Source organism: Hippopotamus amphibius, chromosome 6, assembly GCF_030028045.1.
Source record: "Hippopotamus amphibius kiboko isolate mHipAmp2 chromosome 6, mHipAmp2.hap2, whole genome shotgun sequence".
NCBI lineage: Eukaryota > Metazoa > Chordata > Mammalia > Artiodactyla > Hippopotamidae > Hippopotamus > Hippopotamus amphibius.
Window position 1 is genome coordinate 123,228,930 of NC_080191.1, and position 15,284 is coordinate 123,244,213.

Genomic DNA, 15,284 nt, shown 5'->3' on the forward strand with positions numbered 1-15,284 from the left:
CAAACAATGGAGAGTGTGCCTACGTAACTAGAGTCTTGGTGTTGTAATTAAAATAAAACAACTAAGTTGATATGACCCTTAGTATTAGCATACGTAATTGTAATTCTATAGCTTGGTAATTAATTAACTCACACAAATTGCTATAATTAGTCTGACTTTTACAAGCCAAAACATATTTTGAAAATGTCTCACCTGAATACATCCATTAGCTATAAAATTCTCTGCCACCTAAACAGTTTCAGAGTTGACAGTTTTCTACCTTACCAAAGTATGTGTTAATTGCCATTGCATTTTCACATATCTGTGCCTGCTAGTGCTAGCTGTACCGCTGTTATGTGGGGCCCTAGACCATTCTCTTACATGCTCTGGATCTCAGGTGTAGAAAGGAGCCAGAGGGGGACTAAGTGTTCTTTGTGCCAGTTTGTGAACTAGTGTCTCAGCTCCAAGCCCGCCCTCCTGTGCGGGCTCTGTGATCCCGGGACTGGGGCTCTCGAGACCACATCTTCCTTTGCTGAAGCCTGATGGGCTCTGTCAATACGGAGCCCCAGGGGGAGACTAGGATGCAGGAGGGGAGAGAAGGCTTCTCTCCTTCCTGTTGGCTTGCTGTTCCTGTCAGCTGCATCTCAGCAATGGTTCTTCACCACAGCTTTGGCAGTTGGTCCCAGCCTTGTTTTCTGTTTTTGTTGTTTTCCTTCACTTTCAGACCAGCCTCCTGGGACCCCCTCAGAGAAACAACAGCAGCTAGGCAGTGTCTGCAGAGGTCTGGGTCCCAGCACCGTGGTTCCTTCTGAGGAGCTTCCAGATTCTCTTCCCTTTGCTCTTCCAGTCCAAGGGGTCACACTTGCTTCCTGCAGTGACGACCTCTGTGTTGCCTCAGAGCCCCCTTTTTACTTTCACAGCTCTCTACCTCCTGTATATCCAATTTCCTGCATTACACTCTGTCCTGAGCCAGCTGGTTCTTCTTTTCCTGACTGAATCCTGACCAGTACTCTCTCGTGGGTCCCTTCTCATTCTAAACTTTGATGGTTCTCTGAAACCATCGAAGGTGTGTCATCTGGAAATAAGATTCAACCTGTATTCTCTTATTATAACTGGGACAATGGGAGATGCCAAAGGCAGCTGAGACACCAGGCCAGGTCCCAGGGGACTGGACTCAGGCTCATTTCAATCTGACCTGTGATTGGAATTGGTATATTAAAAAAGTGATGTGAGTCTGAGCCACTAGATTGGAACAAGTGGCTTGGGGATAGGAGAAAGTTAACTCGGACATGTGTCTTCTGATTCCCGATCACATGGTTTTTCAAAATATGAGAACTATCCTACAGTGGAGCGGCTGCCTTGAAGTGTGACAAGTTCCCTATCATTTGAAATATTTGAGCTGAATGAGCATCTGCCAGAGCTGTTAAGGAAAGAATTTTTTACATAAGGTAGAAATTTGGATATCTTCTAATTCTGTGCATCTGCCATTGTCTTATATACTACTTTATTAATTCACTAGGATTAATAATTCAATTTAGTTAATATTTTTGGTTTGTTTTTAAGTTCAGGACAAAACAATAATACTGGTTCCAAATGAAATCTCTAGATATTTTGAATAGAGGCAGCCCAACTCTCTCAAAAAGTAAAGACAAGATAAACCTAGAGACTTTCAAATATTACAACCTCTCTAAAATAAAATTTTAAAACATGTCATTACCATACCTTCAAATCATAAAAACTAGTTTTTTCAAGTAAGCCATGAAGTTTAAAGATGAATTCAGGAAGTCTCTTCTGTGTAGAAAATGATGTTTTTAAGTCTCTAGAACAGAAACTTTCAGGGCAGAGGGCATTGAAAATGGTGAATTCTGATGTCTGTGTTTAAGTGACAGATACAGCTCACTTCAGAGGAACCCACTTCCTTTCTTTTCTCTTACGGCTGTTTCTCACTCCTTTGTGTTGCTTGTCACACCCAGACTCTGCTTAATTTACAGCTTATCCTACTTTCCTCCCTGTACATCAGAACCCACTTGACCCCACCTGGAAGTCCAACTGTGGCCCAAGAATCTGCATTAGGCAAGAGAGGTTTCAGAACTTTACCTAATGCCTCTGGACTATTAATGAACATTCAGATTACCTGGGAATCTTGTTAAAATGCAGACTCTGCTTCACTAGGTCTGGAGTAAAGCCCGAGATTCTGCATTTATACTACCACTCATAGTATACATGGGATGCCCAGGCTACTGTTCCTAGGATCCCACTTTGAGATTCAAATTGCTGACCAACACTTTGGTACTAAGTATCAACTCTCCTTTGCTATGGCCTTGACCTTGACCTTTTATGGTCCTGAAAAGAGACTTTTGCCCTATTCTTGCCCTTTTAGCTTCTTGGGATAATTAGAAGACAGCTTCAAGGAAGCAACACATTTTTTAATTACCCTTTGTTTTTGGCTCATAAATGACTCTCGCTAACTATAAAAAAATCTTTTAATTATATTTTTGTGTCTTATTCTCCATTTATTCTGTGACTTTCTAGAATTGACATAATTCCATGAAGTAATTTTAGTTTCATGGAAAAATTATCTATTAAGCACATTTGAGGAGTTACAATTTTTTCTTTATTTTAAAATTATTTTTTAATCCAAGAAACACTAGAATGTAAAAGAAGTTACTTGCATGGAATAAAATTGATAATATATTTTACTATCAAATAGTTCAACAAATTCTTTCCCCCTCGAAAAAGAAATCCAAACAAATCACATCCTTTGATCACAATGTTATAAAACTGGAAATTCACAAAAAGCATAGCTACATAAATGTATCCATTAAAGATTTTTAACTGTATTCTTTTACATAAAATCAGAATTGAAGATGAAATCAAATTTGAAATTTTAGCTTATGTAGAAATAAACAACAATAAGTGTGTGGCACATTTCTTATCAAAACCAATGGGATAAAACCAAAGGATTATTCAGAGGAAAGGTTACAGTCTTACATGCATTTTATTAGAAAAAAATGGAAAATGAGTGGGCAATTTACCTAAAGAATATAGACAAAAGACATAAAAAGGGACCCAAAGATAGTAGAATTAAAAACTTAACAAAAAAAAAATGAAAAAATATAGCCAAAGAGAATATTCCAAAAAATAGATTTGGTCAGTAAAATGAAGAGTTATAAATAATCGTGTGGTTCATGCCTCTCCGGCCTTGGGGTCCCACAGGTGCCCACCCTCCCCAGGCTGCCATTCTCTGGCTGTGGCTGCACGTATACAAGGAGTGAAGTTGGCCAAGGGCTTCACCCACCTAAGACACAATTTTCTCATTTGGATAGTGCCTACCTGTCTCACAGGTCTGTTCTAAGTATAAAGCGATACAATGGATTTTAAAATGATTTGTAAAGTAAACACTAACAAGTAAATATAAGGTTTTGCTATAATTACTAGAAGCAGGTGAAAGGAAAAAGACATGAAAAGAAGGAATAACTGAGAAGCTTCTGCAGTTATAAACATGACAACATTTCTTATTTAACAAGTTGCTGGGGGAAGAAATACAAAGCATCTAGTACGTCTCACATGTTTTACGTCCTTAATCATTATTTGTTGCCTTCTCTCCCACATTAACTCTTGCATCAAGGAAAAGCAGGTGAAAACGTGCTCCTCACTCCTAGTAATTCAAACTTAGACAACTGTCGGTAATACTACAATTAAGGTATCAGATATTTGCAAATGCTATCTATCTATTGAAGCCATTCAATGAGGAAAGCATAGGTTATCGATATGGGGATTGCAAGGATGAATAACCCCAGTCCAAGACCTCAAGTAGCTTTATGTCTCCTACCAGAGTCAACACATACACAGAGACAGCTAAAAGCAGGTAGAATGAAGTAGGTGATAAGAAAATAGGAATTCTGAGAGGAAGTGATTTCTTTTGGGCTCAGGAAAGTGGGAGAGAGATGGGGAAAGTTTTCCTAAAGGACGCAGAAGCATTTAGGTCCTGGTAGATAAGAAGAATTTGGAGGTGCAGAGTCAGGGGTAGGGAGTTTAATATGAGTTAAAGGAGAGAGCTGGGAGACTATGTGGCATGTCCCAGGGACACGCAGTTTACCTGCACATGTTGGGTTTGAATCTGTTATAGATTAGGGAATAAATACACACTGAATTAATTTATTATGTTTTTCTAAATACAAAACTTAGAAGAAACGTCTAATACGCTTTATGTTTAAATGATCAAACTAATTATTATAAGTATGAAAGCATTTCTCCTACATGCTGTATTAGTCCTAGTATCCATAAAACAGAACTAGGAAACATCGAATATGTTAATCTTCTGCTGGCAAATATTACTTCATTTTCCTTCCCAACAGAAGTAAAATCTGATCATTTTGCTTCCATCTCTTCTGAAAAAAACAAGCAGTTATTAAGTGCAACTACTAGGTTGCATGTCTAAGGTCTTGGTTTCAAGTTGTATTTGTGGGGTCCTGTGGCAATGACCAATGCAACCAAGTACCTACATACAGATCCACAGGGAGTGAAGTACGCTCAAAAATATCCGAGAACTACACTAAATAAGGAGCTCTGAAAGAAATCAAGAGGTGGCTTAGAGAAAATAATAATAAGAGTTTCTGACTCATGTGTGTGCTCAAAATTGCCTTTCCGTTTGCACAGTGAGCTTGCAGTGGTGGGCAAGATCCCTGAAGAGCTGCCTGCAAGGACTCATTTGTGCAATTTTGAACAAGAGCTAGAACCGATACTTTATGACACTAACTAAAGGAGCTGCTTGAGAAACCATAAAGAGGTACACAGTTAAATTCAAATTACTGGCAAGCAAAGAAGTTTAGGAAACAGCATGAGGAGGTCCGTAATTCTTTGGGAAGAAAAGTGATTCTGCTGGCTAGTAAATTCTTCCCAGAGAGATCAGTTTTGAGAGGAAACTAACTCCTTTTGGTTAATAGAACACCATTTACGCTATTCTTCATGATTCCCACTTCTGGACCCTCTCAGAACGCATTAGTGTTACTAAATATTGTGTGTATATATATATAGGTACAGACCTATGCTTACATGATGTCAAGTTTTGTTGTGTGGTTGTAAATCATGTAAGAAAAAAATGTACTACAATGGGTATGAGGAGACCCAGGATCTATCTGGCATAGTTCAGACACTTAACTAGTTGAATGACTAATGCAATTCAAATTCATTGCCTGGTTCATTGCTTTCTTCTCAATGAATTAAAGAAGATGGTCTGCATTAGTGTTCTTAAATTGGGGTATACAAGAAACCCACTGAAGAGTGGAAGAAAATATAACTTTGTAACTTTTTAAAAAGTTTTTATTTTATATTGGAGTATAATGTGATAGTTTCGGGATCATAACTTTTAATTAGAACTTTTGTGTATTTTAAAGTATGCAAGTACCATTGTGGGCAAAAAAAAAAAAATACGCTTGTGTGCAGATCAGTGCACGATAAAACTATCTTATTTTATTTTTTTCCAATGAGGGTTGAGAAGCTCTGGTAAATACTGCTCTAGATGATCTCTAAGCAACTTCACATCTTAAATGTCTGTGATCTCAACTGCTATTTTACATTTGCTGCATATATGGGATTGAAGAATTACATGGGGCCCCCCACAGCTTCACGTGGATGTCCTGACAACTAGACTACCTTCTCAACCTAGACCTCCTCAAGGGCTGGTCTATGACCTCCCTTTTTGTATTGCCCTCAATCCCATAACAGTGCCCAGCAGACATCAGACACTCAAATGCAGGTTTGTCAAAGGAATGAATCTCTATTTAAAGAAATATTTATCTGCTCTAAAAAGAGAATGGAGGATAAATTATTTTTGATCCTCACATATAAATAGATGTTTATCTGGATTTATTAGTGGCAGTCTCTTTTCTTCTAATATTTAAATTTTCTTATTCAAGACTATTGTCACCTACAGTCTCTGCTACTGATAACATTATTCAGTAGTTCTTTTCTCATTAAAAGTTGATGAAGCCTTCAGATACAGAAGCTGAAAAATAAACATCTGTCACACGGAGCATGATTTTCTCTGACATTAAATGCAGACTTGAGGGATTTCTAAGACTGGAGAATATTGCATCTTTGGACAGGAAATATTGATTATATCATCAGAACACAGAAAGAGAGCGAATGAGAAAGAAAAAATGTGTCTTGCTCTCAGACGGCACTCTGAGGGGTTTTAAGGTTGATGGGTTACTTTTCCATGCCACGCTTTTATTTATTTTTGATCTAGTAAAAAGAGACATTTCTGACAGGTTTCCTACCACCACTGCTGAACGTGAACCTGGAACTGAGAAGTCAAAGATTTAACGAAATGGAAAACTCCTTCAGGGAATATGAAGGATTCCAAGTTTGCAAAGAGCACAATTACTGTCTAGTTCACCATATTTGGCAATGCTACAGTTGGCAGATGAATCATGAGTCTGTGGGATATAAGAATATCAATATAGAAAACAACACAAATCTACATTCTTCTTTCTAGATCCTCCAATGCAGAGTGTAGGCATGCATTTAAGATTACTCCCTCTCCGTGCTGCAAGGTTTATACATTTCCATTTAAAACAAAAAATCCCTTCAATAATGTAGTAGTGAGTACTTATGCAAATCAACTTGAGGTCTGGAGGAGAAGAAAAATATCCTTTTGCTTAGATCCCTGGCTTTCCACCTCAAAGGTTGGTATTGTTAGGTTTACTCCTTTTCAGTTTTCATTTCTTTGGAGTCAGTTAAAACATCAATGTCACCTAAATCTCTAGTCAGCAGCCTCATCCCAGATATCCATGTCCAATGGTCCACTGTACCTTTCCATGTGGAAGTTCCAGAAGATTTTCAAATGAATTAACTTCTATGTCTCCCTTTCTACTACCTGTATTCATTCACTTATACTCCCCATTTTGGTGAAATGAACCGTTGATCCATTTGATACAGTTCCCAGCATCGCTGACTCCCCTTTCTCCTTCACCTGTATGTTAATCATTCATGCCATCTGTCTTGTGACAATTTTCTACATGCCTGTGCAGAACATGGGCAACTTACAAAGAACTTTCTCTTTTCCCTATGCCTGCTGGCACTGTGAGGAGATGTTAAATAATGACAGAAAACATTTACAGTGAAGAAAGCGGAGGTAAATTTGTCCACTATTCAAATTAGTCATGTGCAAGGTTGTTTGAATATTGAAACGGTGAACTATTTGGTTCAAGGAAGTGCAGGTGTGAGTGGATGAGTTATTATGCGAGGAGATGTACTTTACAGCTGTGTTTATTGAGGTGGCGTTGTTGCGTGTTTGTTCAGCAAGCTGGTTAACAAATCCCCTTGAGCGTTTTGGGCGTCTGCTGCTAAAGCTTGAACGCCTAATATTTTGAGCCTCTGGCTTTATTTTTGGCTTGGAAAACACTCAATGCACCTCATTTGTTGGTGAATTGTTGGCTAATTAAGTTGGATTCATATGGTCCTGTCAATATGAAAGCAAGAACAGTTTGAAGCGGAGATGTCAGTTAATGACATGTATTTAGAAGCTAAAACTGGCCAGGATTGATTTGAGAAAGAATTCAAAATAAGTCCCCTCCTGGTGATTTGTTTTATTTACTGAGATCTAGAAATGTATTTCCCATCCAGTCACGCAATGCATCAGTGGCAAGCCAAATGGAATACATTCGCCTCTGAACTAGAAGCCTTCTTAAGAGTTTCAGACAAGTGTTTGCCGAGCTGAGAGATGATGGAGATGCGAAATAACGGGCCACCTTACTTACTCAGAGAAGTAAAGTCTCAACATGTCCAGTACTAGTCACTTCATCTGGAAATTTTTCTTCCTTGTCTATTGCAAAGAAAATGAAAGACTTTCCCAGGTTCCCCTTTTCCTGGCTACTTATTCTACAAAAGCCTTTCAAGAGCTGACCTGACAGATAAGCAGGACCTGAGCTTTCAAGTGTCAGCTTTTCCTTATCATGACAATGTAATTAGGCCCTTGTCATTTGAGACCAACAGGAGAACAAGCCTAGGTGATGGGATTGAGATGAATTAACTGTTTATTATGTTCTTGATGCTTGTGCATGCTGAGTTCCTCTCTCTTTCAGATGTCTTGGTCAGTTCCTTAGTGAATGGGCCAGAACAGCATTTGTTTTTATCCTTCTATGTTCAAAAATTTTTTCAGAGTCTCTTACTCTCTAGAATCAGACTACAAAGCTCAATAGCATTGCTTAGTACAGTAATCAGGACTTTTTTTTTCTTTCAGGTTTTTACATGTTTATTTTCTTAGATGGAAACCATTCTAAGCTGAGTAAATAGTGGGCTATACAGTTCATCTTTTTGTATGAGAAAGTGAGGGATGCCAACGGCCTCCCTCCTCTTCCTACACTTCCAGCGGACATAAAATATGCCCCAGGAACCTAAAAATGGAAGCTGCCTTTATTACAGCAGTGCCTGGAAGCAGAGAAATCATTAGACGCGGTGTCAATGTTGCCATTAGAAATCTTACTCTTTGGGTGTTTAATGACAGTCTCTGAAAGTTTGCTTCTGGCAAAAACCTAACCCCCAAAGTCTCAGCTGGGAAACAGATTATAAAAATGAATTTTCAAACAACCTGTCCAGCTGTGCTTTTTGGTTATCTTTATAAACTGAAAAGCAGCTTCTATGACAGGATTCAACTTCACCAGAGATTATGCTATAAATAATACTGCTGAATTATTTTCAATATTCAATTTAAAATAATGGCTCAGTGACCTAATGACTTTTAGAAAATAGGCCAAGAAAAAATACTACTTGATCAGAAATTTGGTATGCATGTGTACCAGCTACCTCCTAGAGAGAATGCCTCGGTCATGCATTTACTCAAAAGCCACATTCTGTATGTGTGTGATGTCCTTCCACTACAAAATAATAAAATCTTTTTAACAGCAGTAAAGAAACCTGAGATACCAATTAATAGGATGACTTATTCCAATCCCTCAGCAAGTTAGCATAAGAGCTAGAAACCCGAGACATACCCCTTAGTGGCTGCTTTTGTAATTAGGGCAGACACTTCTGTACACATTCTCTCCCATCTATGCTCTCTCGGCTTGTGAGGACTCGCTAAAGTCCATTTCTATCTACACACCCTCATCTTCTAGAAAGACGTCTCACTTGCATTTGCCATTCTGCCCAGTCTTCCTAAACAAAAGTTTTCTCAAACCGCACTTGTATGTTTCCAATTGCTGAGCATCAGACCTCTGGGTAATAGAAATGCCAACATTGATTTGCATGTCTAAAGGCCACTTGTTTCCACAAAACTAAGTTCTTCTATGTGACTACTGAACATCTGCAGGTGCAATTTCCAAGAGACTGAGATGAGGTGGCTGCAAATGTGGCCCTTGAAGTGAAAGAGGATGAAAGTAAATCAGATGGTCCTCATCAGATTAGTAACAACTGAAAGTGAAAGCAGCAGACGTGGTAATGAGTAAGCCCCCCCAACACTGAAGTGTTCCTAGTGATCTTATAAGGAGATGAATCAAAAAAGAACAATGAATACAGTGCAGGTTGCCTTTGTAAGGTTGATTCTTTTTGTTTGTCTATCAAGATGCACCTGGCATCAGATGGTCCCAAGCATCCTAGCCTAAAGGCTGTGCTGTCTTTGAGCCTCTCTTCCCTTCTGAATTGTCACCAAATTATGCAGCTTCTAGTGTTGAAATACCTCGTGGATTATTCCTTCCCTTATACTATTTAGATTTCTTTGTTTGTAAGCAATAAACACTGATTCTGGCAACTGTAATCAGAAAGGAGTTTATTGGAGGGAAGAGGCATAAAGGCAGCTCCAGGGACCTGTGGCAGGAGTAAATAGAGGGTCCCAATAGGGTTTTGCTGTTGGCAAATCCAGGTGCCAACAGTTATATATCCTTCTAACTCCCTCCTAAAAGTTCCCATCCCAGGGAAAGAGTGTCTGGTTGACCTAGCTTCGGATGACCCTATTCTCCTTGGCAGGGGAGGGTGGGGTACCTTGGTTAACAAGATAGTATCTGATGAGGAGGAGTAGTTCCCTAGGTCACATCAGGGTGCTGTTACCAGTTAGAGTGAGAATGGATGCTGGGCAGCCAAAGCCGACATATGCCCACCATATTCTTAGACTAGGCTCATGTTTCCTCAGGTCTACATGTCTCCAATTTAACTTAAGAGTTAGGGAAACAAAATTGCAGATTCGTGTAATTTATGATATATCCTTTAGTTGATGTTTGAATCTGCTCTGAAATATCCTGACCAGTGGACATAAAGAATCTATAAGAATATTATCAGGCATAAGGCATTCACTGACTTATAAAACAGTCTATTATTCAGATTTTAGAAATTTTTCCTTTTGTTGAGCTACAATCATTCATTCTATTGCTCAAAAGATATTGAATGCCTAGCATGCTTCAGCCACACTGCTGGTGCTGATATAGCCCTCGTGAGCCTGATCGTCTAATATAACTTTGGCCCATCAATCCTAATTCTACACATCAGCTATGGTTCTATATTTCAGAACTGCAGAGAGTAAATCAAATTGTATAGTGAGGTCTAGATGCACATAAACAAACAACAGCCATCCAGAATCTATAATGCAAGATGTTTCCATTCAACACAGTAGGCCAAAATATAAAATAGCTTAAAAAGTACTTAACAAGATATGTGTAGGTCTAATGTAAAGACAACTATAAAAATTTACTAAGGGCCATAAAAGATGACTTGAATAAATGGAGAGACATAACACATTCCTCCCTGGGAAGACTCAACATTGTAAAAACACCACTCCTCCTCAAATTAATCTAAAAATGTAATACAACCCCAATCATAATCCTAAAATTATTTTCCACTTGAAACATAACGAAGTTATTTTAAGTCATTCTGGAATATAAATATGTGAGTGTAGCAAGTAAGCTCTTGAAAATGGGGAAGGGGGATGAGAAATGGGTCTATTAGCCATTAAAATGAACCATGGAGCTGAAATGATGAAAAGAGTAAAGACCAGAAGCTCAGTGGGATAATGGAAAGCCCAGAACATATATGTACCTACATACATGGACATTAGACTATAAATTCATAGGTTAAGGTTGAAGGGTGTTAGGATGAGCTAACGTTAACAATCTAGGAGGAAAATCAAATCCCTCCTATATTGCACACCTCATGTCAAAACAAGTCCTAGTTCGATTCCAATGCAAAAATAAAACCAAATATTAAAAGAAAGTATACATTATTATTAATAACAGTGGACTTTGAAAATAGAAATCAATAAAATCTTGGGCTTTCTAAGGAAGAGACAAAATTGACCACATGAAACTTAAAAATGTCTATACCAACTTTTTCCCTTACATAAACAAATAAAACATAACATATTTAAAAGATAAAGCCATGAATTGGAGAATATTTATAGCCTACATGACAGTCAAAAGATTAATTTTTTTAATAGAGTAAGGGCTTCTAAAATTTAATGTGACAAAGATAAGCTCTTCAGTAGGAGAAAAGGACAAAGGGCATAAACAGGTAGTCACCATGGGAGAAATACAAAATTGCCAATGACATGTAATTAAATGATTTCCTCAGTAAAAATATAATAAATTTAAATCCGAATGAAATGGAACTTGATTATCAAATTAGCAGGGGTGAATCTGAGTTTGGGTGGTTGAAGATGTGCGTGAATGAGCTCTCTCTTACATCGTTGCTGGAAGTATAAAGGAATACAAATTTTCTGGAGGATAAGTTGGATGAATGTTTCTGAAACATTAAAATTTTAGCATTTTTATTAACCCAGGAATTCAATTTTTAGGCAGTTATATAAATGGAAGTTCATATATCAAGCTATAAGGATTGCCATTGCAATCACATTAATAATGTTGAAAACGATAATCAAAAGGCTGGTATAATAAAAAAAGGCTGATATAATAAATTATGGCAAGTTAATATGGCATAGTACTAGGCAGTGATTAAAAATAACAATATAGAAGAATATTCAATGCCATGAAAAACATTCACTATAAATTAAGTGAAAAAATCAAGATACTTAAAAATAAGAATATAATCACATGTACATATGCATATATATTTAATTATGTGTATGTATTTGCATATGATTAGATGAATGCAGACAACTACTAATAACAGCCATCAATAGGCAGTGAGAATATAGGTAACTCTAATTTTATTTCCTTCTGTAAATCTACATTTTCCAAATTTTCTACAATGTACATGCCTCACCTTGGTAATAAGAAAAAAATTAAACATATATTCTTAAAAACAGATCTATTTTGTTTAAAGCAACAGAAATCCTTTTTTTCAAATGAAATCTCAGGTGAAAACCCAATCTGTGGCACCAATAAGAGGGATGAAGTGGGAATGGCAGGCCTAGAGGCCTGCTCACTTGATGGGCATCCTTGAGCCCCCACCTAGCAGTGTCAGGGCTGGGAGCCTTCTGCTGCGAAAGCATCGTGTGTAAACGCTGTCCCTAGGACCTATGTAGGGTGTTGTTAGTGGACCCACGCACGGCCCCAGGGCGGCTGGTTGCCGCTACAGTCGCTCATGAACTATTTAACAGTTCATTTCATTTAGCTCACCATTATTCACTGTCATACGTTCATTCGTTAAGCGCTTTTTGAAAAACTTTCTAGATGTTAGCTCTGGGTTATATTAGTTTACTTATGGATTAGAACTAAAAGGATTTTCTTATTACACGAAACATCCTCAGGGAATTGTAGTTTAGTACCACACCATCGGACTTTACTGAAGGTTGATGTGAGAAATGACCATCTTCCCTAAAACAATACGTTGTCCCTTATGGTGCTCAAAGGCCCTTGTACAAAGATGCATGTGATAAGTTCCCCTTAAATGTTAGAAAAAAAGGTTGCCCATTTTTATAAATAATCGTGACGTCCTTTTATAAGACTGCATTATTCCTGTGTAACCCATCATGTTTCCCTTTTGGCTTTGGCTGCCAGAAAGCTCAGAGCTGTATTTATTGCCAAACCACAGCAATGAACAGCTGCCTCCTTTTGCAGAAAAACTCTATCCCAAAGCACTTGAGTGTCTAGCCTCAACTAAATGGTCCCAGGATATGCATCACTCATGTTATGGTATGAGTTGTCGCAAAGCCAGTTTAGAAATAGGCAAGGATTAAATAATAAACAAACAAACACATAGTAATTTGGACTAAGCAGCCTTGGTCTTTGGCAGTACAAAATGCTTGCACCTAAAGTTCGATTCATATCAAATGCCTGTCGGGCATGTTGCTTAATCTGGAGTACTGTTCTGGGTTAGCATCTCCCTGAGTGCAGCCATGGACATTTGGGTCTTTCTGCTACCAAGGCCCACATGTGTATCCACACACCCCCACGATGCTGGGTCCTTAGCCGTGGCCTGTCTGGTAACCAATAAGGATATTGGGTCAAAAGGGTAGCAAAAGAGCAAGGTGCAGATAAACTAACAATTTATACATGGACCGTAACCTCAAGATGAGTTAAGAAAACAAGATGTTGCTGGATTGGATCAGGAAATAGTAAGACAATTTTCACCAACAGAAACAATCTTAGGCATTGAGATGTATGTATGTATGTATGTATGTATGTGTGTGTGTGTGCATGTTTATTACAGCGTTCAACAGGAGACTAAAAAATATCAGGTGAGTTAAGATTCTTCTTTCCCTTTCCAGAAGGTCAAATATATATTCTTATTGTTAACATTACTTACATCATTTTACAACATGTTAAGTGCTGAAAAGGGCACAGAATGTGGAGGAAAGGGAACCAAAATTTTTTGAATGACCTTTGTAAATTGTTTCCTCCATTATTTCATTTAAGAGACACTAGTATCCTCTTTCTTTGCAATGCATGAGCTCTCTAGCAACCTTTCTAATAACATGGTAAGGCTCTAATATAATGGATGTTGTGTTAGAATGGTTTGGAAAGATACAGGGCCTGGTAGGGTGGACTCTGGTAATGCAGTGTTGATTATAGTGTCATAATAACTGGCAGGTGGCTGTCTGTTTCAGCAACAGACACCGTCAAAGCCTCTGGAAATAGCTTGGTTCCCATGGCTATGAAGTAAGGTGGGTGAGCTGCCCAGAGCAAGAGATCATCAATAAAAAAAAAGATTTGCCATGGCTTTCACAGGAGAGCCCAAACCAGCCTAGAGGCAAGTGGACCAGGCAGGCTTCTGGGGCCCCGAATATCTTCCTGCTCTTGGGGGCCTGCCTCACATTCTACAGATAGAAATTCATCCAAGGTAGCAATGCTTGGTACCCATGAGCCCAAAATATGGAATCAGATCTCCTAGTTTGAAATCACAGCTCCACCACCTACTGTTGGCTGAGTGAATTGGGCATAGTCCCTAACTTTGAGTCTTTCTGTAAATTAATGAGAACATCCATGAAAGGCAGTTAGCCAGCAGCTGGCTCATGGTACGCTTTCACTATATATCAACTTTTATTATTATTTGCACTTAAAGTATCATGTATTAAAATGCAAGTACACAGGGAGACATACCTTATTCCCAGTTAGCACTTTGAAGGGGTAGGGGAGTCTCACACCTTGAAAGTCAATTGAGATGTAGTGAGCAGAAAGCGATATAGGACTGAAACCCGGGAGAAGGAGGGAACTAGGCCAAAGGAGAGAAATAGCTCTGACATTTTGCTCAGAGCCACGGCGATTCTTCTACACGGAAAAGCACCCAATCGTTGCAGCCAGCCAAGCGCAAACCCTCGTTGTTGCAGAAAGGCAATCTAATTGCTGAATCCAGATACAGGATGCATGGCCCCCGGGACCTCAGGGACTGTCTCTTTCTCTATCAACTGCTCCACCTCAGAGGACTCTACATATAGACTTTCTACGGTAAGAGACATTAAATTGTGAAGCCACCAAGTTAGTTCCCTGTTTTCTGGCCTGCCACAGAGCGTATGCAGAGATTTTTAAACACTACTGTGTGTGGAGATGTGCACACCACGGAGCGGCTGCCTACGTGGGCCTTGCTGTTAAAAGCCAATGGAAAACTGCCACCTTTTCCCACAAAGCAGCTGAGCATCTCTTTATACTCTGAGCAGAGACTCCTACTTATAAAGTCATCCATCACCTCCACACATCAGTCAGTTGTAGATTTCAACATCCCCTTCCTGACCAATAAGGAGAGAAGAGGAAATGGCAGATGGGGAGATTTTTAGTTGAGCTGCTGTATAAATGGACAATTTTTTTTTTCTCCCCAGGATGCCCAGGAGAGGCTGATTCTGACACAAACCTACAGAAAAGAGACTCTATTTCACCTCCTGCTGGGTCAGGGAGGGGGACACGGGGAGACGCGGGGGAACA

At 38.8% G+C, this 15,284-nt stretch overlaps 1 protein-coding gene across 1 annotated transcript in view; it reads right to left on the reverse strand.

Moving 5' to 3' along the window:
• The window catches only part of SLC9A9 (solute carrier family 9 member A9), a 535,038-nt gene that overhangs the window by 256,905 nt on the left and 262,849 nt on the right, over positions 1-15,284 (reverse strand). The gene's annotated exons all lie outside the window — the stretch shown is intronic.